Here is a 24,313-nt window from a genome sequence, read left to right as displayed (position 1 = left end):
GGAGAAAAATGATTCCAGAAGTCAAGGCTGTCTTGGTGCCTTGGTATATTGCATGCTGTGTGGCCCTGAGGGCTTGAGTGTCATCCCTAGAACCCATTTAAAAAGCCAGGTATGGCAGTGCCCATTCCCAGCGCTGGGAAGGTGGAGACAGGCTGAGCCCCAGACCCATGAGAAAGATCCTGCCTCAAACCACAGTGATGGTGCTTGAGGGATGATGTCTGAGGTTGACCTTTGACCTCTAATCACGTGCCTGCCTGCACAGATGTACACATAAATACGCAAGAAACCCTGAGGTGTTGAATAGTGCGGAAAGCCAATGGAAAACACATCGTTACTAAGAAATTAATGACAAACAGCCACTATTAGCCCAGAATACCCGCCAACAGCCATTAATGCTAGTATTACAAGGCTTATGTTGCTTATTTAAACTCTTCCCCGTGTGCGTTTAGGGAGAATTGCACTGCCTGTAATAGCTGAATATGTACGTGTAGACTTATTTGTTTTCTTTTGTTTGTCTTTTTGAGACAGGGTCTCACTAAGTAGCCTTAGCTGGCCTGGAACCTTGTAGATGGAGATCTACCTGCCTCTGCCTTCAAGTATTAGGATTAAAGGTGTAAGCTACCACGTCCCTGCCCAGAGAGTATGTAGTGTTTTGGGTTTATTTTGTTCGATTTGGTTTGGTGGTGGTTTTTTGGTGGGGGCAGAAAGGGGTTTGTTTGTTTGTTTGTTTGTTTGTTTTCTAATGGAACAAAAGGCTGTACAAATACTGGGTAACAACATGTGCCACCATGTCTAGCTCTGACTACATAGTTTTTGATAACCTCACTAAAATGGAGAGGGGGTAAAATTGGGACACATATTTAAAGTGTCAGAGAGCTGTGAAGCTAGTGGGTCACTATGTTCTGGGAGACGGCAGGTGTCTGATGTCCCTTGACAAGGATGAATGTGGTCACTCTGGAGGGTACAGCCCACTCACTGTTTTTGAACCCCGAACTGTGGTGCCCTAGGGGTCAAGGAGAAACTCAGACTGCTCTAGTTGGCTGGAAGAGTCACCTTGAAGATTATTATTATATTATACTTTTTTCTTTTAATCTAAAGTTTGGGACAGATAGATGAAATAGGAATGACAAATATTGCTAACTTAAGTCAGGTTACTATGAAGGTGACCTCAGATTGTTAGCTTTCCCCTTACAAGAAAAGATCTGGTTGTCCTGGTGCGCACCTGTAATCCCCGCACTCAGGAAAATCAAGAGCTAGAGGCCAGTTCGGGGTAACTTCTTGAGACCCTTGCTCAAATAAATCAGAAAACGGTGTAAACACAGTGTGAAAATGATCCAGACCAGTGGTTCCCCCCCCTTCCTAATGCTGTGACCCTTTAATACAGTTCCTCATGGTGTGGTGACCCCCCCCCCACTATAAAATTATTTTGTTTCTACTTCATAAACTAATTTTGCTACTGTAATGAGACGTAATGTAAATAACTGATATTCAGGATAACTGAAATCACAGGACCCCTGTGAAAGGGTTGTTTGACCCCACAGGTTGAGGACCGCTGATCTAGAGTCAAATGACACAGAAACTGAACTGAAGAAACAGCTCCTGCAACACACACCTCCACACATCACGTGCACACATGCAAACATCACACACACAGAGAAATAGAGAAGTAAAAAGCGATGGTGCCGATAGGCCATGGACCAAAAACCCGCGAAAGCCTGAGCAGAACAAACCTCTGCCTACAGGTGACTGACGAGCTGCTGAGGTGGCTCAGCTGCCAAGCCTGACAGCCAGAGCTGGAAAAAAAGCCGGAGAAAAGGAAAGTTGTCCTCTGACCTCACCTGTGCACAGTGTGAGCTTGTGCGTGCTTGCACAGTGACTGTGGGGAGGATTTAAAATTATCTCAGGTGGGTTTTAGTTACATTTTTAGCTCACTGACAGGAAATGGTAACTTGCCGTGGAATTGAAGATAATTTCTAGAACTGATCAAACGTGTGTGTGTGTGTGTGTGTGTGTGTGTGTGTGTGTGTGTGTGTGTGTGTGTGTGTGTGTATTCCTACAGTAAAAACATCATTTAAGAGTGAAATGCTGACGGACATGTCCCTTTAGACTTGCCTCAGCTTGCCAGGCATTAAATCCAGCATTTGAGAGGCAGGAACAGGTGGAGCTCTGAGTTTTAGGCAAGCCTGGTCTACACAGTAAGATCCAAGACAGCAATGCTATGTAGAGAGACCCTGTCTCAAAAATCAAAAACAAATAAAATTGGCCCAACTTAATACTGTCCCTGAAGACCAAATTAATCTCCAGAGTAGGAAACATGTTTTATTGCTTTTTTTACAAAATATATTTTTATTTTCAAATTACGTGTGTATATGTGCCAGTGTAGGGGTATATGCCCATGTGAGTGTGTGTGCCTGCAAGGTCCAGAAGAGGTTGGATCCCCTGGAACAGAAGTTGCAGGTAGCTGTGATCTGCCTGGTATGCATGCTGGGAACTGAACGCAGGTCCTTTACGAGAGCAGTGTGTATCTACCCTGAGCCATCTCTCCAGCCCTGATTCTGTTGTTTTAAAACAGAGTCTCATTATGTAGCTGAGACTGGTCCAGGCTTGCTTAGAATTTATAGTATCCCTGCATCACTCTCCTGAGTACTGCGATTACAGGTACGTTGTACCCTATTCACTGAAAGGTAGGCTTTTAACATGGTAGATACTTGCCATTGGCTGTGGGTTATTGGGAATTGGTTCCTGTGTAGTAATGTGGAAATCACCCCTGTGCTATGTATAGTGTATGTTGATTCAGTTTCCAGCTTGTCGAGGCTAGCCACAATGATAACTTGGGTCTACATGCACACCCCAAATATCAGTCCTGTTGGGACAAATGCAGAATGCAAGACCACAAAAACAGACTCTAATATCTGGATTGATGTGGTATGGGCTAAACAATTTGGAAATAATGCTTCCATTATCCTACTGCATCCAGGACTCCCTGTCAGTGCTTCAACTGGGTACAGCTAAGAGAAGAGACAGATTGTTCAATTAATTTTGAAAAATGAATAAAAGCCGGATGGGGAAACAGTAAGAAAGAACGGGGTTCAGAAGGTGTGGGAAGGGGCTAAGGGAGGGCGATGGTGGCAGATCAAAACTCATTATTTGTGTGATTGGATAGTAAGTTCCAAGACAGTAAGTGCTATGTAAAGAGACCCTGTCTCAAAAATCAAAACCAAATAAAATTGGCCCAACAAAACACATTATATATGTGATTGGAAATCGCCACCACCCCACGCAGCTTGAATCCTGGAACCCTGACTATGGCAAGGGAATGAAGAAAGGACATATCCTGTGAAGCTGGGAGCAGCATCATTCTTCTCACTAGATACAGCACAAGGAACTATATATCTTGGGAAGAGTCTCTGTAGGCGACTAGTCCTTGCACATACTAGGCAGTCATCCTTAACCATTCCCAAGGAGAGCTTTGTCGTCTCTGCTGAGCCTAGTCCATGCAGGTAATGGCTTTGCAATTTTATGGGATTGCGACCTAGGAGTCCTCAATGTGGCCGTGCTCCTGTCAACAGTGCGCACTCACTAAGGACGTTGTTCCCACAGCTTCCTCCACTCCCAACAGGAAATGTCATTAGCTGTATAATTGGACTGGAGAGATGGCTCAGTGGTTAAGAGCTCTGGCTGCTCTTCCAGAGGACCCAGATTCGATTCCCAATACCTACATGGCAACTCATAGCTGTCTATAATTCCAGTTCCAGAGGATCCAACACCCTCACACAAACATACATGCAAGCAAAACAAAGCCCATAAAATAAAATAAAAATAATCATTTAAAAAATTATAAAAATAATTATGTATAATTAACATATGCCACAAATACATTTTACAATGCTTGAGGAAGGGACAAGTGGTCATCATTGGGCTGAGAGGCTTAGCTCGAAGAACAGGTTGTCTAGAGCGTGTGAGGTGTGTTCAACCTCGTCTCTAAGAAATACGTTGTTACTTAAAGATTGTATGATTGTGTACTGGAAACCCAAAATTATCTGTACAGAGATGATTAGAATTGGCAATTTAGCTTCCGGCGTGGTGGCGCACGCCTTTAATCCCAGCACTTGGGAGGCAGAGGCAGGCAGATTTCTGAGTTCGAGGCCAGCCTGGTCTACAAAGTGAGTTCCAGGACAGCCAGGGCTACTACACAGGGAAACCCTGTCTCAAAAAAAAAAAAATTGGCAATTTAACAAACTTGCTAGCTAAAAGAGTGACATTAAATGTTCTAATTAGTGAGGCTAGATACATAGCTCAGTGATTTAAGAGCATCAGCAGCTCTTGCAGATGACCCAAGTTTGTTTCCAGCTCCTACATGGCAGCTTACAACCATCTGTAACTCCAGTTCCCAGGGACCCTCTGGCCTTTGTGGGCATCAGACATGTGTATACACATACATACATGCTGGCAAATACTCATACATAAAATAAAAATTAATTTTAAAAATATGAAAATAAGGTTCAATGTCATCAGTAATTAAAAATACAAATGAAGAGTTCAGAAGGCAGCACAGCAGTTAAAGCACTAACCACCACCCTGTTCCATCTCTAGGACCCACGCGGTGGAGAGAGACCTAGTCAACCTCCATACACTCACTGGTATGCTCACCGCCCCTCCCCATACAGCATAAATAAAATAAAAAGTTAAATATACATCAAGATCTCAATAAGATGTCATCACATACACTGATGACAGAAATAATAACCCCGATTGATGGCTGGTGGGATGGAGAACCACAGCAAAGGAAGTTAAATCCATGAACCCTTTAACCATCTATCTTTGAGAAATGGATGCTGTGCACTGGGAAAGGCAGCAATATGCTGATTAGCACTATTAATAACAGCAAGGAAAAAATGAATCAAAACCACGTCAGTAGAGTGATAGACATGTTAGTGTTCCCACAATGAAGCACAGCTGCAGGTTGCTCAAACACTGGATAAACCTCAGAACGTTTGTATAGGATACTGTAGGAGAATGCCTTCAGTACAGTGAAGCTGGCTGGCTGGCCTGGAACTCAGGGAGACCCATTTGCCTCTGCCTCTCCAGTGCTGGGATTAATGGGGTGTGTCGCCACATACCTTGGTGGTAACCACAGACAGCTATCTAGTTGAATTGAAGACCCACTCAACAACTGAGAAACTGCCTGGAAATCTAGCAATCTTCCCAGAGCTAGTGATCTTGGATCTTGGAGGAGAACCTACAATACCTCTTTATTAAACTAGCATGATTCCTAAGTACTTATGTGTGTCCTTATGCAAGCAGATAAGTGCAGTTCTTAGCCCTCATCAAGGAAACTTCTCTTTGCGATGGACAGACACCATTACAGAAAACTACAGTCAATCAAAACGTTGAGTTGTGGAGCCCAGTCCCGATGACCCCTAAGGCTTGGGGGTCATTCAGAAGGGTAGAAAGAAAGACTAAGAAGATCGGGGAGTTACTGAGAGATTGTATAATGTCAGAAGTTACACCTATGAAGTATTACCAACATGACTGCTTAAACTGAACAAGAACAACAACATAGACATGCTAAAGAGGATGGGGAAGACCCCTGAGTCCCCAACCCTGCAGACAACTAAGGAACGCCTGGAGCAGGCCTAGCCTTCCCCAGGGAAGAGCACACCAATTGTTTACCCAATACCAAATGGTCAGCCTTAAACACACACACAAGTAACATTGTACATACGAGCAGGTTTTGTGTGTACATATGTGTAAGGAACAACAATTAATGAAAAACGAGGTCATGAATTTGAAAGAGCAAGGGTGAGTATATGGTAGGATTTAGAGGAGCGAAAGGAAATGTGGAAATAATGTAATTACAATCTGAAAAAAAAATAGTTTCCTTTTTAAAGAAGAAAATACAGTTGGGCAGTGGTGGCACATGCCTTTAATCCCAGCACTCAGAACGCAGGGGCTGTGTGGATCTCTGAGCCCAAGGCCAGCCTGGTCTACAGAGCAAATTCCAGGATAGCCAGGGCTACACAGAGAAATCTTGTCTTGAAAACAACAAATTTAAATTTTAAAAAAGTAAATACTAAAAAAAAAAAAAAAATGTAACTTAGAATTTGTTAACATAAATTGATATCTGAACAAAATTTGGCAAGTTTTCCATAAAGTTTTAGCTTCTAGAAAGGTGTTTTCAAACATGAAAGTTATCTTTATTTAACACCTAAATCTAATGATAACAAACCATAAGTGGGACTGCTGCCATGCTGGCTAAAATGCTTTTTGACAGCCTTGTAGATGCATTTCCTCTACATAAAGTTCATGCATTTGAAATACACTAATCACAGTGTAGCTCAGTGGTAGGGCACACTTAACATGTATACGGCCCTAACATGTATACGGCCCTGGGCTCAGTCCCTGGCACCAACAAAGCAAGTATACTCTGTGATGGCTTTAGGGTTCTAAGTTATACAGCATTTCATTTTAGAGTATTTTCTTTTAGAAAGTTTTTAATGTTCGTGTGTGTGTGTGTTCATTTGTGTGCATGCAGTGCTCATGGAGGCCAGAAGTGGGGGTAGGTGCTCTAGAACTGCAGCTACAATGTGTTTGAATCAACATGTGGCTGCTGAGAAATGAACCCCACAGGAGCAGCAGGCACGCTTAACCACTGAGCCAACCCGTTCCTAAAGTAACTCCACACCCATTAGTTGTCACCCCCAGCCCTCTTTACCCAGCCCCAGGTACCCACTTACAAATCCTGCTCTGTCGGCACTGCCATCTCCGGAGTTTTTGGGTTTTGTTTTGTAGTCCAGGTTGTCCTTGCGTCACCACGATGACCTGGAACCTCTGATCCTCCTGCCTCGCTTCCTGTGTGCTGGGATCACAAGAGAGCACTACCACACTGCCTTTTTTTCCAGTATCAGTCTAATCATGTACAATGCTCATTGTTTTGCCTACTCAACTCCTACTAATGGACTCTTAACGTGTTTATATTTTCCCTAAGTCCCCACCTAATTATATCTTTTAAACTTAAAAAGGGGGGTTTCAGTCCAGTAGTCTCTACAATTAAAGGTTGTAAGACAAGCAGGCCCATCCATCATAAAGGTAGAGTTTGGGGAGCACCCATGAATCTGAAGTATTCAATTTGTGGGCATTTCATTTATATGAACTGGCAAATTTATATTTTTGCCTAGTGTAACAGAATTTGTTATTTGTGATTTGAAATTCTCCTTGAAGCAAGTCGCTTGCCTCTGAATGTTTCAAGATGAGAGGCCGGGTTTCAGCTGTGATGGGAACTGCTGTGGGTTTTGTGGAGCCAATGAATCATTTAGAATTTGGGTGGTGTGGCTCTGACCCGGGTAGGTTTGTCTAAATGAAGAATACAGGATAATGTTTTGCGTATCTTCAGCCTGGTGCTTTATAGCATGTTTCATCTGAAGTCTCAAATTGACACACATTAACCTATACATCTTCAAACCTTTTCAAAATTGTACTTGATATGAGCTTGATACTAAACTACCTTATTGCAGTTCAGAAGCTGGCAAGTGTAATAAGTGTTTCCATGGAAACCTTAATGTAATATTCCCTTGCTTTGATTTAGATTTTGATTTTAACATTACATTAACATTTTGTATTTAGTGGGTAGATATTTGAATTAATATCAAAGTGCCCACTCTAATATAAATAAAATATAAGAAATTAAAATGTGATTTTTCTTCTGAGGAGCAAATGAACATGTAATCCAGGACGATGTAGAAATAACAGTATTTGAGTTTTATATCACTGGGTTCTATTCATTTATTTCAGAAATTCTTAAGGGAGCCCTGTGAAAGCTGAAGGAATGTTTGTGGATGGCTATTTAGTCTTTAACATCTACAATACAATTTCTGATTCCTGGAGCATTATTCGATGGACATCACCGTGCCCTGACTTATTCTTCTCCATTCTTCTGACTAGGTGACCTCTAAAGTCTCCTTTCCTCTGTAAGTCGTTATTAGTGTCACTTATGGGTGATATAGTTTATCTTACTTAAAACAGCAGTTATATTATCGAGTAAGGCTTATCTATTTGAATCCATTATACAAAAATCTAACATACAATAGATAAATTATAGTATACACGGTATGCCTGATAAGGTTATAAATGCAGTATTGAAAATCAAAATGAGTAAGGTTGGGAGAGGAGGCTCAGTGGGTAAAGTGCTTGCCGTGCAAGCAAAGGACCTGAGTTTGGTGCCCAGCACCCACTTAAAAGCTGGGCACAGTGACACACCTCTGTATCCCCAGCTGTGGAAGTAAAGGGAGATAGACAGATCCTGGCAGCTTGCCGCCAGCCAGTCTAGCCAAAATGTTGAGATCAGCTTTAGTGAGAGAGACTTTGTCTTGAAAGTAAAGTGGAGAGGCTAGAGAGATGGCTCAATAGTTGTCCTTACAGAGGACCAGGGTTCAACTGCTAGCATACATATGGCAGCTCATAACCATCTATAACCCCAGTTCCAGGGATCCAGTGCCATCCAGACAAATATTTAGGCAAAATATTTATACACATAAATTTAATTTATTGATTAATTGATTATTGATTAAAAATAAAGGGGAAAATAATGTAGGAAGATACACAGTGGCTTACATCCACATATACTTGCATATCCCCACATGCACAATAAGTCTAAAAATAAGTTCAAAATAAAATGTTAAGTAAATTTTTTTTGAAAAAAAAAAGAAAATCTAAATATAGGTAGGAGTGGTTTGAAAAACAGTAGCCCCCATAGGCTCATGTATTTGCATGCTTTGTCTTCAGAGAGTGGCACTTCTTGAAAAGGATTAGGAGGTATGGCCTGTTGGAGTAGCTATGGCCTTGTGGAAGAAGTGTGTCATTGGAGGGTGGGCTTTGAGGTTTCAATAGCCTAAGCCAGGCCCAATGTAACTCTCTTCCTGCTGCCTGCAGATCCACAAAGTAGCACTCTCAGCTACTTCTCCAGCACTATGTCTGCCTGTCTGCTCCTAATCCTGACAATGATAAACTAAACTTCTAAAACTGTAAGCAAGCGTCAAGCGTTTTCTTTTGTAAGAGTTGCCATGGTCATGGTGTCTCTATTAGAACACTAAGACTCATGTATAAAATTTGTAGGCAAGGGAGGGTATGGTTGGAATGGATACTTGGGTATTAGTAGTTGCAGTTCTTGAGTTGGACACTGTGATGGGTGCCTGAGATCCCCGCATGTGGGAGGCTAAGGTAGGAGGATTGCCTTGAGTTGGAGGCCAGCCAACCAGGTCTGATACCAAGACCTTTGATTCTTGCTGATGCATTACGTGAGTATCATTTAATCCCATGTGTAAAGCAGAATCCGAGGTAAGATCTTGAGGTTTTTTTATTACTCCCTGTCTTAATTAGGGTTTCCATTGTTGTGAAGAGACACTATGACCAAGGCAACTCTTATTATGGACAACATTTAATTGGGCCTGGCTTACAGGTTCAGAGTAGTCCATTAGCATCATGACAGGAAGCATGGCAGTGTCCAGGCAGACATGGCTCTGGAGGAGCTCAGAGTTCTACATCTTGTTCCAAAGACAAACAGAAGAAAGCTGCCTTCTAGTCTCCTAGGAGGAAGCTCTTTCAAAGCCCACCCCAATAATGACATACTTCTCCAACAAGACCACACCTCCTAATAGTGCTACTCCCCAGGCCAAGCATATTCTAACCACCATACACCCATTCTCCCTAAAAGAAATTTGGAAAATTATACATTCACTCAAACCTTTCACTTTTTTAAATTTATCATTATTAGTTTACTCTATGCCAAGTTATTTAATTCCTGGCATATTAGCATACTTGTTTGTTGTGTGACTGTGTCTCTGCACTCACACGTGTGTGTATATCTGTGCCTCTGTGCACCTGGAAGCCAGAAGGCACCATCGTCCTCTGCTACCACTCCCCACCTGTGCTTTGAGCAAGGTCTCTCCCTGAATCTGGAGCTTGCATTTTCTGTGCCAGGCTGGGAGCCAGCATGGCCAGCTATCCTCCTCTGGAGCTGCAGTTATAGGTATGAGGGAGACCAGGCTTGTGATGTGGGTGCTAGGACCCACATTCCAGGTCTAGTGGTTATGAAGCAAGCACTGTTAGCCGCAGAGCCATCCCTCCTGCCCCCATACTAACATTTTAAAATAAAATATTTATGAAATATACCCTACAAGACCTACCTTTCAGAAGAGGGAAAGAAGGTTGATTGCCACAGACTGGAGGAAGGGCAAACGAGGAACTGTTTGATGGGTGTGTATTTCCAGCTTTACAAGATGAAAAGATTCTTAAGTTGTCTGTACAATGATGTATGTGTGCTTACCACATTTAATATGATTAACACAGTAAACACACATGTATATTGCCACATTAAAAAATTCAAAGTAAATTTTGAAGGTAAAGCTTGTGTTTAACAGTCAGAATTTTATATTAGTTCTAGTTTTTATTTCTATTCCTCCCCATGAAATTTTAATCTAATTTACTATACTACTACTTTGATCATATTTTATTGGCTTTTGCCAAATCACATATTTGTAACAAATGTGTACATATAAGTTTAAATTTGAGACAGTTTTCCCCTGTGATCTCACAGCACCAAGTAGTTAGTAATTAATTTAAAAAGCTCTGAGGTTGAGTGGTGGATGTAGCTCAGTTGGTAGAGCATCTGCCTAGCATGCATTAAGCCCTGGGTTCTAGTCTTCCATAAGCATGTGTTACACACTGGAGGTGGGACACAGGGACATCAGGAGCTCAATGTCATCCTGGGTTCCATAAGACGTTCAGGAGCAGCTTAGGATGCGTGAGCCCCTGTCTCCAGTACAGAAACATTGTGATTGCACCACTACTGCTGAATGCAACCTAAAGGTTTAGGTTGTTCATGAAAATAGATGTGATGGTTGATTTGGATTGCTAACTTGATAAGATTTGGAATCCTAGAATTTGGAAGAATTTAGAATCACCTCAGAGCTATACCTTGGATGTATCTATCAGGATGTTTCCAGAGACTTTTAACTGAAAGGGGTGAACTCCCCCCAGATGTGGGCAGCGCATGGACTGATGTGCCAGACTAGATTGAAAAAAAAAAACAAAAAAAACAAAAACAAAAAAACAAAAAGAGAGAGAGGGCTGGTTACAGGAGCATCCATTTCTCACCAGCCCCTGACTGACACTCTTCATGAAGGACTATTCCTTCAAACCATAAGTCCAAATAAACCTTTCTTCCCTTGTGTTGATTTTTGTTGGGCTTTGGTCGCAAAGGTGAGAAAGTAACTCCTACACATTGGACCAAAAAATGAGGCCACCGGTGTGACTGCCTGGCTGTGGCCTCTGAGCTTGTTTTTTAGGGGCATTTTGACAGACTCTTACCAAGGGCTAGAAATAGAATACCATCAGTCTAGATTAACAGGCTGTTCTGATGGGGAACAAAAGCCCAGGATGCCAGGAGAAATGCAGCCGGTGAATTCCCAGCTCAGGAGGTGGCCAAGGAGACAGTGAGCTCCCCCAGGAACTGGACCAGAGGCCACAGGTGTTGCACTCTGCCAGAACGTGAGCACTCAAGTGAGGCCATATTCAAAGATGAGGGATTAACTTGTTTGGGGGAGGAAATTCCAAGACAGCACAGTATGGAGGTGGTGGTGTCTGCTCGAGCTTTCCAGGTCTACAGAGAGCAGCAGGTGGAGCAAAAAGAGGAGGGAAACCTGCAATGCCCAGGAGAGTAAGCTTCAAATGGGAGACAGGGCAGAGGCAGGCCAAGCACTGGGACTATAGGAAAGACCACCACCCATGTAAGTATGCACACTTATAAGTATGCACATTCATCCAAACGGGGCAGAGATCCAGCTCAAATAACCACTGAAGGTGTCTCTGCTTAAAAGCAACTGCTTCTGGATGTGTCCCCAGGGTCAGCCACCAAAGCACACTAAGGCCTTTCTAGCCGTAGTGGGTGAGAGAACACATCTGAAGCTGGCAATGGGACGTGCCAGCCCCAGCCCCAGCCCCAGCCCCCAGCCCCCAGCCCCCAGCCCCCAGCCCCAGCCACACGGTGCTGGCTTTGCAAGTTAGGGAGTCATGAGGTTTGCAAGCTTTTAGAAAGCCCTTGCAGCTGGGACAGATCCAGCAGGGCTGCTTTGCCTTCTGCTGAAGGGGTTGCACCTAGCTGAGGCTCAGATGAGCTGTCTCCGTTCTCTCTTGCACCCCCACTTCACACATCACACATTGCTCACATGGAAGGGTCTTGTGTTATTTTTCTGGATGACATGGGTCAGTACAACTCATGTAAACATTTCTTCATACAACTATGTTTAACTCCTTAGATTAAATTCCCAGAACTGTTACTGCTACTTAAGCTCATTTAGTCAGGCACAGCCTCACCTGCCTGTAATCTCAATACTTGGGAGGGAAGATTAAGGAGGTGATACAAAGTCCAGCCTAGACCGGGCTACACAATGACACCCTGTCTTAAATAAACAAACCAAGACCATCTTTTTCCAACTTGTAAATAATTGTGTATTCTGTTATTGTGTAATTCTGTTAATGCATGTTAACTGCAGGCATTTTAAAGAACAAAGAAAAATTTAAATGATATTAACTCTATTGTTACATCTTCTTTCAGGTTTTCTTCTTTTTTTAATTAGATATTTTCTTCATTTACATTTCAAATGCTATCCCCAAAGTCCCCTATACCCCACCCCCCCCTGCTCTCCTACCCACTCACTCCCACTTCTTGGCCCTGGCATTCCCCTGTACTGGGGCATATAAAGTTTGCTAGACCAAGGGGCCTCTCTTCCCAATGATGGCTGACTAGGCCATCTCCTGCTACATATGCAGCTAGAGACACGAGTTCTGGGGGGTACTGATTAGTCCATATTGTTGTTCCACCTATAGGGTTGCAGACCCCTTCAGCTCTTGGGTACTTTCTCTAGCTCCTACATTGGGGGCCCTGTGTTCCATCCTATAGATGACTGTGAGCATCCACTTCTGTATTTGCCAGGCACTGGCAAAGCCTCACAGGAGACAGCTATATCAGGGTCCTTTCGGCAAAATCTTGCTGGTGTATGCAATAGTGTCTGCGTTTGGTGGCTGATTATGGGATGGACCCCTGAGTGGGGCAGTCTCTGGATGGTCCAACCTTTCATCTTAGCTCCAAACTTTGTCTCTGCAACTCCTTCCATGGATATTTTATTCCCTATTCTAGGGAGGAATGAAGTATCCACGAGTTGATCTTCCTTCTTGATTTTCTTGTGTTTTGGAAGTTGTACCTTGGCTATTCTAGGTTTCTGAGCTAATATCCACTTATCAGTGAGTGCATATCAAATGATTTCTTTTGTGATTGGGTTACCTCACTCAGGATGATATCCTCCAGATACATCCATTTGCCCAAGAATTTCATAAATTCTTCTTTCAGGTTTTCTTAAGCATTATAATGGTTTAAGCCATTTCGAGAGTGTTAGAGAGAGTGAACATGCTCTCACACCCACGCTCGGTCATCAGCACCCACACAGGCAGCTCATAACTGCCTGGTACTCCAGCCCTAGGGGGTTTCATGCCTCTGCCCTCCACAGCCCCCCCCCCACACACACACACCAATCCACACACAGTCACAGAATTAAAAATAACTCCTTTAGATTCATTAAAAACAATTATTCCACTGGCTGTTTCCAGAATTTCTTATAAGAGGACAAAACAATAGGTCAAGTGTAGTTCTGTCATATTCTGACAGGACATTAGCTGCTTGGTGTAGGAATGCTAACTTCTCTGTGCTAATTTACTTAATGTTTCAGGGAGCTTTGTACTAGCCTGGAATTATATCAGTGTTAAATATGGAAATAGCCTGAAAGTGCTCACACACGGACGGACTGACACACACACACACACACACACACACACACACATACCACATATGATAGTAAGTAATTTCTAAAATATTATATCAAGTTTGTGGTAGCTTGAAAGAAAATGGCCCCCATAAACTAGTAGAGAGTGGCCCTATTAGGAGGTGTGGCCTTGTTGGAGTGGGTGTGGCCTTATGGAGGAAGTATGTCACTTAGGGTGGGCTTGGAGGTCTCAGATGCTTAAGCTGGTCCCAGTGTCTAGTTCCTCCCTTCTTGCTGCCTGCAGATCAGGATGTAGAACTCTCAATACCATGTACCATGTCTGCCTGCAGGCTGCCATGCTTCCTACCATGAAAATGGACTGAGTCCCTGAAACTGTAAGTCCACCCCAATTAAATGTTTTCCTTTATAAGAGTTCCCTTGGTCATGGTGTTTCCTTACAGCAATAAAATTCTGACTAAGACAAAGCTGCTGAGTTGGTAGACATCATACCTAGCTTGCCCCAGGCCTTGAACTCAATCTCCAACACAGCATAAAGCAAGTTCAGCAAGCAGCACACACCTGCACCCCCACACACCTGCACCCCAACACCAGCAACCCCACACACCTGCACCCCCACACTCCGGAAAAGAACAAGCCAAGCCAACCTAGGTTATGTGAATCTCAGTGGTAAATAAAAAATAAAGTAATAAAAAACAAACGGAACACCTCAGTCTGTCACATCTTATAATTTAGCATGTATTTTTCTACCTAAATGGAATCATTTTGAGAAAAATATCTGACATCAGTCCTTCATCTATTTGCAGTCATTCTCTTAAGGGTGATTTCCAGTCAGACCTGTATACAGTCCTAGACCCAACTGGCATGTCCCTTTCTCCAAAGAGCTGTTGCTGGCTTCCCCTAACTCAAGCCTGAGCCAGTCATCTTTCCTATGTCCCCATGTGAGCACTTGGATTTGCACGCAGATTTTCTTGTATTAAATGTTGGGCCTGCAAGATGGTTTAACAGCCAAGCCTGATTCCCTGAGTTCGATCCTCAGGGCCCAACTCTGTCACTCTGACTTCCATACATGGATGGTAGGTCACACCCTCAGGGCCCAACTTCATCACTCTGACTATCATACATGGATGGTAGGTCACACCTACACACACACACTAAATATATAATATAAAAAAATCTTAAAATAATGTTCATAAGTTGGAGAGTTGCCTTAGTGGTTAATAATACTTGCTCTTGCAAAAGACCTGGATTCAATTCTCAAAACCACAGATGCCATCTATAACTCCAGTTCTAGGGATCCAAAACTCTCTTCTGGCCTCTGGGCACTGCATTCATGTGATGACAGACATGCATGCAGGCAAAACACCCATACACATAAAATTGAAAATAAATAATTAGCTGGGCATGGTGACACATGCTTTTAATCCCAACACTCAGGAGGCTGAGGAAGCCGGATCCCTATTAGTTTGAGGTCAGCCATGGTGTAGACCAGTTCCAAGACAGCCACGGCTTCATAGTAAGATCCTATCTCAAATAAATAGGAAAATCCCCACAAAATTATTGCTTCATAGTAAGACCCTATCTCAAATAAATAAATAAATAAATAAATAAATAGGAAAATCCCCACAAAATTATTCTTTTACCCTTACTTCGACTTTTGCTTCTAAGCCAGGTTGCTGTTAAACAGGAGCAAAACATGCTACTGGTACAATATGCCTAGCTGTTCTAAATCTCTACTTCTTTATTTTCCCTCTTTCACTATTGGATATTTATTCTGTTGGCAATCTAGAAAAGGACGGGCCAGAGAGCTTTGCTTGATAGTTTTAGATAATCCATCTGCCAGCAGCGTTGGTTAGGCCTTCCCCCTATAGGAAGAGCACGCCCCAGAGGGCATAATGAACCAGGACGATATGGGGAGTGAGGAGCACACCTCCATGTCATTTTCAGCTAGCATTCCTCCTGGCCAAAGCCATGAGGGAGGGTGAGGCAGTGAGACTAACTCACTAGCATCTCCCCAGGGAAGCAGAGGAAGTTCCCATGCCTTGATCAGCTAAGCAGCGTCCAAGTGTGGATGGCTTTCTTTATGTGGTGGCTAATGCCTGCGTGGGACAGTGACAGATCTAGACCTCAGACCCAAATCCCAGATACCCCAAACTCACAAGAAAACATTTCTAAAGGAGCGACCCATGAGAGCGACTGTCTCCCTCAGGACTGAAAATCATGGGCTCTATGATTTTCTTTAACTTAGTCTACTGAGCTGTTCAAGGCTGAATCCCGGCACTTGAGAGGTAGAGGCAAGAGGCCTCAGGTACAGAGCAAGTTCAAGGCCAGCCTCAGCTATCTGAGACCCTAACTCAATAAACAAAACTAAATAAACGGCCTGGCTCAAATCCTTCATGTCCTTTGAGGCCTCTCTGATCCTCCTTGACAGAGCTAACGCCTGCAAACTTAACAGTATCCTCCATTTGAGACTTGTGTACTCACTTGGCTAACCTCCCAGTTAGTTCCAAGAGAACTAGTTTTCAATCCTATACTTTTATAGCTTCCACCGAGTTTGTTGCTTTGTTGCATAGGAGGCTCTCAGTCAGTCGTGGCTGTTGGCTGGAGAGTTAGGAAGCAGATTGTTTCTGGCCAGCGACACTGTTCGATTGCCCTGAGATCACGAGGGTGGGGTTCTCCGTGTACGCGCACGCGTGCACGTGCGCAAGCCGCAGTTTTCAGCCGTCCACGCCCACAATTGTCGTGTGTTCCCCCCCCCCCTCCCCCCGTGCTCAATGTTGTGCTCAGCTTTGTAGCTGCATGTGTTTAGCAGAGCGCTTCTGGAACTATTCTAAATGTTCAATGTGCCATTTAAATTGGACTCATCTAATGAAGAGCAGGGTGCGGAGAGAGAGAACAAACCTGGTTTCGTATGAGAACATGCATTTCACATTTGGGTGAGTGAGAGGCTTATTAAAGCAACATGTCCTACTCTTCATGCTAAAATCTAATAAGGTCTATTAAATTAAAGTATTAGAGGCGGGGCTATGACTCAGTGCTGGAGCACTTGCCCGGTGTGCTGGGGGCCCTGGGTTCTATCCTCCAGGGAAGCTGGCACGGCGGTGCGTGGTGGGCGGCACACCGCGGAACTTCAGCACTGAAGGACAAGTCCAACACGATATCTGGGACCACTTCCTCTCTCCAGGCTAGCCTGTCTAGAAACTAAGTTATAGAAACTAAGGGTAAAATACACATCTTCGTATATGTAACACGTGTCTTGGAACCTGGCTCAGAAGAATATAATAAATAGCCCTTGACTGAGTAGTTAAAGTCGCTGTGACCTAACACAGATCAGAAGGGATTGCTTTGCTATGTGACCGTAAATCCCGATCCAGATACTTCCTAGGACAAAGTACTCATGACCACGTGGGCACTTGGGGTTCAGGTCTTGCTGTTTTGCAGCAGTAGTCCTAAGCTCAGTGGCTGTGCAAATGAGCCCGGGTTCCTGCTCAAATGCACACGGCTTAGCTTCACACCCAGGACCTGGGACTATGCCTTTCTTCCAGGCTCCTGGACGGTGCTCTGGAATTAGTCTGATGGCTCCTAAAGATTCCACGGGCAATGTGGTGCCCCAGACTCTGAGGCTGCTCTGTGATCTATTCTAGAGATGCCTCTTTGTTTCTGTACTAGCCCACAGAGCTGCTATTTTACCATGCAAAATAGGACTCAGCCACCTTCCTTTAGAACAATGAGGTATTGTAATGGACAAGCAGATCGCCATTAGAAAAGGGATTCTTAGGTTCTCTGCAGAAACAAATTCACCTCATTTGAAATGAGTCAAACAAGGGGCTGGAGACTCTGCTCTTGCAGAAGACCCAAGTTTGGCAATGAGTACTCATACTCACTTGGGAAGGCTCATCATGGCCACCTGTTAACTCCAGCTCCAGGAGCTCCAACGCCCTCTTCTGGCCTCTGCCAGCACCTGTACACATGTGTACATACCACACGTGCTCATCCATAATTAAAAATAAAAAAGAAACTAGTCAAACCAGTAAGCATCGCTTTTTTATCCTCACTTCACAGACAAGGGTTCCCAGGGCCTTTGGAATACTTCACTGCATTTCTGCAGCAAGAAACGTTCTCCTTTCTGAAGTTTGCAAATGTAAAGGTAATTCAGATCCTACATGTGAGAGCTAAACCTAAACACACCATGTTATGGAGAACACTTGGCCACATGAAGTAGGCAGTGTTCTCTCAGATGTTGAAAAGCCACATCATACGGCTTGGTAGGGTGGTGCGCACCTTTAATCACAGTGTTCCGGAGACAGAAGCAGGCAGATCTCTGAGCTTGAGGCAAGCCTGGTCTACAGAGTTAGTTCCAAGCCATCACGCGCTACTACATGATAAGACCCTGTCTCAATCAAGAAAACACAATTGACCTCAGGAAAGGGCTAGAGTGTATAGGTTAGAAAGACCAGCACAGGGGCTCTATGTGCTATGGGGAAGCCCTCATCCCTGCTGGGTAAAGACTGCAGTGTGACTCACAGACACCCAGAAATGACCCTCCACCTATGCTTCATTAGGAAGCCGAGTGAATTCATTGGTTGCCCAGAATGAATTTTGGGGAGGTATGGGGGACCTGGGAAGGAATTTTTGTAACACTTGTCTTCAGTTAAACGTCGAGGAGTGCTGTGCCAGGATTTAAAATGTTGAGTTTTGAAGTTGCCCTCTAGGTAGGAAGAATGAACCCCTTTAAGCATGTCCAACATTCCTCTCCCCACACCTCTGTGTGTGTGTGTGTGTGTGTGTGTGTGTGTGTGTGTGTGTGTTCCTGTGGTGAGGTGCACCTGTGTGTGGTGGAGGCAAGAACTCATTTGTGTATATGTTTTCCCTAAGAGAAAAGCAGGGTCTCTCGCTTGGACTCACTATTTAGCCTGGGCTGCCTGGCTAGAGAGACATCCTCTATCTCTGCCTCCAATGCTGGAATTATAATCGCACACTACCTTGCCCAGCTTTTTAATAAGAGTTCTAGGATCTGAATTCAGGTCCTCTACATCCTTGGCCCCAACCAATTTGTTATACAAGGTATTCCACTGTAGTCCAAGCTGGCCTGAAACTTACTGTGTGGCCCTGTCTTGCCTCAGATTTGTGGCGATCATCCTGCCTCAGCCTCTCAAGGACCTGTGTGTGTGTGTACATGGTGTGTATGTGTGTACATGTATATAAATGGTGTGTGTACGTGTGTATACATGGTGAGAAAGAGAGAAGCATGTGTACATGGTGTGTATGTGCGCACATGTATATAGATGGTGTGTGTACGTGTGTATACATGGTGAGAAAAGAGGAGCATGTGTACATGATGTGTGTGTGTATGTGTGCATTCCTGTGTGCATGTGGCAGCATACATGCCATAGCACTTGTGTGCAGATCCAAGGACAACCTTCCATCTTGTTTGAGATAGGTTGTTTTCAAGCTGGCCCCAGATCTTCTGAGGAATCTCCTTCTCAGACTCCCATCTCCCCACAGCAGCACTGGGATTACAAATGCTCTTCCCTCGGCTTCTCTGTGGGCTCTCGAGATTAGAACGCAGGTCCCACACTTACACAGCAAGAGCCTTTATTCACTGAGCTGTCCCCTGCTGGTCCCTCCTGTAATATTGTTTATCATCAGTGCTTCAGTCTGGTGTCACTTGTCCTCACAGGGTGGGTGGAGCATTTTCAAATCTAGAATCCTATTTACTGCAAAGGAAAGCATGGCTTTTGGTTGTTGTTTTCATTTCTTTTTGTATGTGCATGAGTGTTCTACCTGCATGTGTGTATATGCATATATATGTTGTGTGTGTGTGTGTGTGTGTGTGTGTGTGTATGTGTTTGTATGCATATATGTGCCATGTTTGTGCCTGGTGAGAGAAGAGGTTGTCAGATTCCCTGGAACTGGAGTTAAGGATGGCTGTGAGCAACAATGTGGATGCTCGCAATGGAACTTTGGCCCTCTGCCCCAGCCACAAGTGCTCCTAACCACCAAGCCATCACTCTAGTCTGAAACCATGGCTTTTAAGAAGATTCTGTGTTCATTAGATAAAACTACAAGACTTGATAAGGAAACTGGAATCAGTGCTGAGCAAAAAAATAGTTAGGGAGTGTGCCCCACCACGGAGAGTGAGAGAATAGTTAGGGAGCTGTGCCCCCCAAGGAAAGTGAAAGGCTGGGAGCCCTTCAGCCCCCTGAGTTACCCTGCCTCACTGCCAGAGCTCTGAGATGCAGGGGCTTCCTGTAAAGCGAGGTCCATGGTTTCTGAACTCTGAGGTTCTGGGTGTTCAGAATTCGCCCACACTAACTGCGAAACTAAAGCACAAGAGCAGACATAGTAAGTCTAAGCAGCCCATCCTGTGCCACCCGCTTGCTTTTCCTTCACCACTCAAGCCTAGATCCTCCCAGGAAGGGAAGGCCTGTGCGCATGTCAGGGAAGACCTAGCAGAGGGTGCACCTCCATAAGGCCTGTGCGCATGTCAGAGAAGACCTAGCAGAGGGTGCACCTCCATAAGGCCTGTGCGCATGTCTGTAGGGCGTTTTCTTAATTGCTATGGGGGGGGGGGGCTTGGTGGGCCGGCTCTGGATGAGAAAAGTAGCTGAGCAAGCAGGGAGAGCAAGCCAGTAAGCAGAGTCCTCCATGCTCTCCGCCTCCAGGTTCCTGCCTTGGCTTCTGTCCTGGTTGGTTGTCTGTCACCTTGACACAAGCTGGGGTCATCTGAGAAGAGGGAGCCTCAGTTGAGGAAATGTCTCTCCCACACTGGCCTGTGGGCAAGTGTGCGTGGCATTTTCATGATTGGTGTGGAGGACCCGGTGGCCTTGGTTTGTGTATGAAAGCAGGCTGAGCAAGCCATAGAAGGCAAGCCGGTCCTCCTCTATGGCCTGTCCATGAGCTCCTGCCTTGACTTCCCTCCAGGATGGACTATAAACTGTCAGCTTTGAGTCTCCGATAAAGAGCACAGATAAAGATGGAACAATTACCTTTCCGGTACCGGGTACCACTGTTGCTGCTCCGCCAGACCTAGGGTTCCGCTGGGGAAACGAATGAGTTACACCTTGTTTGCAAGAAATTCACGTTGGAAGCAGATGAGAAGGAAAATGTAGGAAGTGGCAGTGTGAGAAGACCAGTGCTGGTTTCTAGACTTGGCCAGTGACATGAAGAAGCAGCTGACAGGAAGAAAGCGTAATGTGTACGGTGGCTCGTGGTTAAAGGGGGTCCCATCCACCACAATGAGGAAGGCACAGTGCAGGCACCACGCAACACTGGCGAAGCAGCCTGGAAATCTCCTGGCTTGGTGCACCTGTCTCTACCTGTGTGCTGGGGTTACAGGCGCTTACTTCTATGCCTAGTTGTTTAGGATTTGTATTGTTGTTGTTGCTGTTGTTATATGTGACAGGCTCTAACTTCTCAAAGTTCTAAAAGCAACCCCCCCCCCCCCCGCAAAAAAAAAAAAAAAAAAAAAGTGGCACAGGCTGGAAGCAGGCATTTCAAACACACTGGTCCATGGGGGACCTTTAATATTCAAACTACAGCTAGAAGGAGGGAGGAATTGAGTTGCTGGCAAGTTTTTCTCCGGAGGGCTTCCTGAGGTTTATCACTTTGCTTCCACGTTTTTTGCACATCCTCAGTCCAGCTCAGGCAGAAGCTGGCAGGATGGGTAGGAACTCTCCCACACACCTTCCAGATACAGCCAGGGGACAGCCCTCCAGGGAGTCCAAGGAGGTCCCTGCAACACCTTCAGGGCACTACAAGTCCAAATTGGACAGTACTAACTTGGGGAAACTACACATTAACAAACATTTTAACAAAAATTACGGTTTTTTGGTTTTGGTTTTGGTTTTTTTTTTTTTTGGTTTTTTGGTTTTTTTCAAGACAGGGTTTCTCTGTGTAGCCCTGGCTGTCCTGGAACTCACTCTGTAGACCAGGCTGGCCTCGAACGCAGAAATCCGCCTGCCTCTGCCTCCCGAGTGCTGGCAAAAATTACGTTTAATGAGGCTGGGTATGGTGGTGCACGCCTGTAACTCTAGCATATAGGCTGGGACAGGAAGATCAAGAGTTCAAGGTCAGCCTGGGCTCCACAAGGCCCTGCTCAGGAGGGGGAGGGGTATGGTACTGCGGTGCCATCTTTCTCCCTGCCACATTCCAGCACTCAGGAGCTGAGGCAAAAGGATTACTGCAAGTTTAAGGACAAAAACTCTGTAAAGGAACAGGAACTGGAGAGATGGCTCAACAGTTAAGAGCACTGGCTACTCTTCCAGAGGACCCGGGTCGTTTCCAGCACCCACTTGATGGCTCACAACTGTCTGTAACTCCAGTCCCAGGGAATCGGATGCCCTCTTTTGGCCTCTGCACAGACATATGACAAAAATACCAAAAATAAACACATAAAATGTTAAACGAAGTGGGCTAAGGGAAGGCAGGTCACTGTGTCATTTGGGGGCAAAAACAGGCTTCTTTATTCAAGCCCTAATCGGGGTGACGAAAGGGGAACCTCCAGAGTGTTACACAGTTTGGTTTCCAGCAAGGCTGGCAGGGTGGGTGCAGCTGGAGTCGTGCCATGTAGGAGCCTAGTTAACTGGTGCATGAATCCTCCACACACTCTCAGGAGGCAGCCTCACTGCCTGCCCAGGCTTTCCCTAATGGATTTCCATCTCTATCGATTGGGGACTTAGATGCTGGCTAGCAATTAGTCCTAATCAGGCAGCAGGATTTTCCTAGGAGGCTGCCAGCTAGCCTAATTGCTGGCAGCTGTGGGAAAGCCCAGCTCCCAGGGACAAAATGTTAACCCCCAGCTTCCCAGGCCTCCCCTAGACTTGACCTAACAGAATTCCTCCAAGTGTGTGACTCTCCATGATGAAAAGAGACATGCACCACCCTGCCCCCCTGAGATAGGGAACACTTCACAAAAAACCAAACCAAGATTAGGGGAAAAGTTACATGACTTTCTCAAAACTTCAAATAGTTACAATGAGTTATTAACCTCATTTTCCACGCTCTCTTCTTCCCATCTCCGGTGCGTGTGCGTGTGCGTGTGCGTGTGTGTGTGTGTGTGTGTGTGTGTGTGTGTGAGAGAGAGAGAGAGAGAGAGAGAGAGAGAGAGAGAGAGAGAAGAGCCGTGTGTGTTTGTGTGGGTGCTGTGCACGTACAAGCCTTTCCTCCAATCTCCAGCACCTCCTTTTCTTTTCTTTTCTTTTCTTTTTTTTTTTTTTTTTTTTTTTTTTTGCGACGGGGTCTCCTAATGAACCAGAAGCTGCCAGGCCAGCGAGCCCTAGTGCACCTGTTTCTACTTGTGTGCTGGGCTTACAGGCGCTTACTTCTAGGCCTAGTTGTTTAGGTTTTGTGGTGTTGTTGTTGTTGTTGAATTTTTGAGACAGGGTTTCTCCGTGTAACTCTGGCTGCCCTGGAATTCGCTCTGTAGACCAGGCTGGCCTCGAACTCAGAAATCCGCCTGCCTCTGCCTCTCAAGTGCTGGGATTACAGGTGTGTGCCACCACTGCCTGGCTAGGTTTTAGATTTTGATTTGTTGTTTTGTTTGTTTGTTTGTTTGTTTGTTTGTTTGAGACAAGGTCTCTCACTGTGTCCCTGGCTGGCCTGAAACTCTCCATGTAGGCCTTGAACTCAGAGATCACCAGGGTGACATGGAACTCAGAGATCACCTGCCTCTTCCTCCACAGCACTGGACTAAAAGAGTTCACCACCTTACCTAGCCCCATGCCTGGCTTTTATATGAATGTTGGGGATTTGAACTCAGGTCCTCAATCTTATGAACTAAGCGCTATTCACTCCTGAAAAGTAGCCCCTGTCTTCCTTTCCCCACCCCCCACCCCCAGCCAAAGAGTAAACCCAGGACCTTGTAAATACCCGACAGCCATTCTACTGCTGACACCTCCAACTTATCTATTGTAGGTTTTGTTGTTGTTGTTGTTGTTGTTGTTATAGTGAAAGACCTTAACATTTTTTTATTTCAGTAGCTCTTTCATGTCACTTCTGGAGGCAGCATCTCTCACTTGAACCCTACTAAGCTCAATGGCATACTTACTCTAGCCAGCCATCTTGCTCCTGGGATCCCATGTCCATCTTCTGAGCCATCGATGGAGTCACAGGCAGGCTGCCATGCCATGCCAACCTGGCACTTCTGTGGGTTCTGGGGCGGGGGGTGAAAAACAGTGGTCACACAGACATGGCAAGCACTGCCCACTGAGCCTTACAGATCTCCAGCATATATGTTCTTGTTTATTTTATTTGGCATGTATGAGGGGTGTACATGCCCCAGCACATGTGTGGTGAGAGGTGTATGCTTATGGAGGTCAGAGAACAACTTGAAGGCCGGGTGTCTTTCTACTCTGTGGTGTTTGGGAGTCAGTCTCAAGCTGTCGGGCAGCGGATGTCTTTGCTCTCAGAGCCACTTCACACACCTCTGCCTTGAAAGTGTCCACACAAATCCTAGACAATTCTATTTTACTTAGAAGTTCTTT

Source organism: Mus musculus, chromosome 5 (genome assembly GCF_000001635.26).
Source record: "Mus musculus strain C57BL/6J chromosome 5, GRCm38.p6 C57BL/6J".
Taxonomy (NCBI): Eukaryota; Metazoa; Chordata; class Mammalia; order Rodentia; family Muridae; genus Mus; species Mus musculus.
This window is presented reverse-complemented; position numbering follows the sequence as displayed.